The sequence below is a fragment of the Psammomys obesus genome, unplaced genomic scaffold (assembly GCF_907164565.1).
Source record: "Psammomys obesus unplaced genomic scaffold, mPsaObe1.curated_primary_1811, whole genome shotgun sequence".
Classification (NCBI taxonomy): Eukaryota; Metazoa; Chordata; class Mammalia; order Rodentia; family Muridae; genus Psammomys; species Psammomys obesus.
This window is the reverse complement of record NW_026585690.1, coordinates 243,810-247,767: the sequence shown is the minus strand read 5'-3', so window position 1 is coordinate 247,767 and position 3,958 is coordinate 243,810. Positions and strand designations below refer to the sequence as shown.

The 3,958-nt window shown below is 42.5% G+C and overlaps 1 non-coding gene across 1 annotated transcript; it reads left to right on the top strand.

The window, feature by feature from the left end:
- Positions 1 to 3,141: 3,141 nt before the first annotated feature.
- LOC129668563 (small nucleolar RNA SNORA70) lies at positions 3,142 to 3,273 on the top strand. Its single transcript, XR_008718936.1, has one exon. It is a non-coding gene; the product is annotated as a small nucleolar RNA SNORA70 (small nucleolar RNA).
- Positions 3,274 to 3,958: the final 685 nt, after the last annotated feature.

Sequence of the window (3,958 nt, the reverse complement as noted above, 5' to 3'; positions counted from 1 at the left end):
TATCTTTGATGCATTTATTTGTATTTTATGTGCACTGGTGTTTTGCCTGGGTGTGTCTGTGTGAGGGTGTCAGATGCCCTGGAACTGGAGCTACAGACAGCGGTGACCACCTGCTATGTGGATGCTGGGAATGGAACTCAGGTCCCCTGGAAGAGCAGCCATTGCTCTTAATGGATGCTGCACCCCCAATAGGGATTTTAAGAATCTGACTAGGGCTGGAGAGAAGGCTCAGAGGTTAAGAGCACTGTCCTCTCTTCCAGAGGTCATGAGTTCAATTCCTAGCAACCACATGTTGGCTCACAACCATCTTTGATGAGATTTGGTGCCCCTTCTGGCATGCAGGTGTACATACAGACAGAACATTGTATACATGATAAATAAATAAATCCTTTCTTAAAAAGTTGAACTAGGCGTGATGGCACACATCTTTAATCCTAGCACTCTGGAGGCAGAGTTAGGTAGATCTCTGTGAGTTCCAGATCAGCCAGGGCTACAGAATGAGAATCTGTCTTTGGGGCATAATATCCTGAACACAGTGGAACTTGATATTACTAAATGAGTTAAAAACACTTCACGAGTTAAGGTGTTTTGCTTATATTTTACTTGTTTGGGGTGGTGCTGGGAATTGAACTCGGGGTTCTGTACACATTACCAAGTCTCCACCTCTGAACCACATTTCTAAACTCTTAATAGAAGTCTTGCTTTACCACTGGATTGAAGCAATAGTTTTCTGGTTATTTCACATGGGAATATCAATTACTTCACTAGTTTATTTCATCAAATCATAATGGAAGGGCATAATGACTTTTTTCTCATATTAAAAGATTGCAATCAGTCTTATCATGATGGGTTTTTATAGACTTCCTTTTGTGTGAGAGGCAATAGTATGCATTACCTTTCTAATATTTTAAAACTATACAAAACTGTTTATAACACCTTCAGAAAATTGTGAAAATGAATAAAATTATGCAATGTTTTTAGCTAGCTAACTGAATAACACTTTAGTTCATCTAAAACGTTTCTAGAGACTATAATAAGTAGTTCATCTATTTTTAATTGCTAATTTAATTCCAGCAGTACCAATTTTATTTAGGAAATGATTTCACAGGAGAAAGAAATAGGCAGCAAGATGAAAAAAAAATCAGCTATATGGTATTCTTTAAGATTCCATTAGGTAGGGAGAGATGGCTTAGGAGTTAAGAGTATTGGTTGCTCTTCCAGAGACTTGGGTTCAAATTTCAGTACCAGTGGCCTGCAACTGTCTGGAACTCCAGACCCCAGAGATTCATCCTCCTCTGGACTTCTTGGACATCAGGCACATGCTTGGTACACAGACATTCATGTAGGTAAAATGCCCATACACATTAAAAAACAAAACAATATTTCATTAGGTCCTGGGCTGATGATACTACTTGTTTTGTTTTTGTTTGTTTTGTTTTGTTTTTTCTGGGTGAAATTCCTGTCCCAGGGAATAAACTCAGGGTGTCCTGTGGTGTCCTGTAGTGTCTGGCTCCAAATTTCCATGATGAACTCCATGTTCTCCAGAGTGTCTAGGACATTCAAGTATTCTGCTAGTGATGATGAACATGGGCTAGAGTCATAATCAGTGATGTCCAGTTCTATCGCTTACCAATCAGGTAGCCTTGCTGAATTCCAGTTTCTTTAACTGATAGCAGACGAGGCTCTGCTCTGTAGCCTCTCCGCCTACTGCTGCTATGGGAAACAGCTCCTATATAAAGCTGTTTGCTAGGATGTGTAATAACAGGAGGGGTGAAAGGAAAGGAGAAAGGAGGCAGAAAGAAAAAAAAGGGAAAAAAGGAACTGGGACCAGCTTAATATTTAACAACCATAGATAATGAGATCACATTTTAATGTTCTCATGCTGTGGATGTTTCTCCTCCAGAAAACAGAGGAAAGGTTGATATCCTGCATGCACAAACATTTCTGTTGCCCGAGAAAGAAATACTCTCTTGGAGATCGGTAAGTGATGTAAGCATATAATTTACAGAAGAAAAATGGGGCTGGGAGATGGCTCAGTGGAAAAAGCGTGTGCTGCACAAGTGTGAAGACCAGGGTCTGAGTCCCAGGACCATTACAAGTAGGCAGGTACGGGCTAGAGACGGATCGGCAGTTGGGAGCACCAACTGCCTTTCCAGGGGACACAGAGGCTCATGAGCCTAAGCCTGGGTTCTGGCTACATGAGACCCTGTCTCAGAAAAACCAACCAACCAACCAACCAACCAACCAAAACCCCCTTAAACTTTGTTTGGTTGTGTGCCTAGCCTTTAATGGCTGATCCATCATCTCTCCAGCTCCATCTCAAATTTTAAAATGGGAATCTTAAAAACAAACAAACAAACAAACACCCATTAAACTCAGTGCTGCCAAGCACAAAGCCTGAGCCACTTGTCAGGTAATAATCAAGGCTTCTTAAATCTTTTTTTTTTTTTTTTTTTTTTTTTACAAAAGTCTTTATGTTTTATATGCAGGGGTGTTCTGCTTGCATGTATGTATGTGTACCATGTGTACGCACTGCCCTCAGAAGACAGGAGTGGGCACCAGATCCCCTGGAACTGGAGTTACAGGTGGTTGCGAGCCTGTGGAGGTTAGGAATGGAACCCAGGTGTTCTGCAAGAGCAGTTCAGTGCTCCTAACTGCTGAGCCATCTCCTCAGCAACATACTTTTTCCTTTAAAAGCACTGTGTTCATTTACTTTTACCTGTGGACATGTGAGTGTGTGCACTATGGCATGCATGTGGAGAGCAGAAGACAACTTAGATGGATCAGTGCCCTCCGTCCTCCCTGTGGGTCCCAAGAATTAAACTCAGATCATTGGGTTTAACTGCACAAGTGTCTTTTCCTCTGAGCCATCTTGCTGCCTGCCTATCTCAAGTTAGTTAGAGATTGGGAGATTATTTAAAAAGTGCCACATATACACTTAGTCTGAAAGACTATATGAGGAATGACCATTTCCATGACATCCTGGAAAAGGCAGAACTTCAGGGTTTGTAAAGTTCGTGGTTGTAAGGTACTTATGGAAGACTGGTGAGTTGTAGTGCCAGGGGATTTGTTTTAGTGTTGGGAAAATTCCACTGTAATCTATAATCAGATAATCAACTAACTATTAAAAACAGTATTCCTCCACAGCCAGGTAAGCCAATCAGCTCTTTTTCTCAGGGAACCTGCTGTGCAATGGCTGCAAGCAACAGACCCCCTGGGAATTCATGCAGCCTGTTGCTTGTGGGGTTGCCCTCAAGAACCCTGGAGTCCACTTCTGGTAGATACTCTTTGGCCTCACACTTTCCCCATTTTAGGCTCCAGACAGGTAGGTAGGATGCCTTTGGAAGGCCCAAGGCACAGTGACTAGGGATCACATTGGGTAGGTCGTTATGTCCAGTCACAACAAAGAGCATGTGATTGGGTCCCTGCTCTGGGCCAAGGCTAAGTTCCCTGGCTGACTGGCAAGAGTCATTTTAAAGGAGCGGGCTTCACCTAGAGTAATGTTCATAACTTTGAAGATGTGGGAGCCAGGTGTGGAGGTTTGGAGAAGAATGGCCCCTTTGGGATCATATATTTGAATGTTCAGTCACTAGGAAGACTCTTTAATAACGTCAGGAGGATTAGGAGGTGTGACCTTGTTGGAGGGAGTGTGTCACTCAGTCGGGGTAGGCTTTGAGGTTTTCAAAAGCCCACACCCATATCCAGTGGTTTTCTTTTTATTTCTCTCAGTTTGTGATCAGAATATAGCTCCCAACTGATGTCTGCTGCCATGCGCCCTGCCATGATGATAAAAGACTAAACCTCTGAAACTGTGAGCGAGCCCCCCGATTAAATGCTTTCTTTTATAAGAGTTGCCTTGGTTATGGTGTCTCTTCACAGCAGTAGAATGGTGACTAAAACACCAAGAAACTGCTTATCCCTAATGGAAATGGAGCAAATATATTCCTAAACATGACCC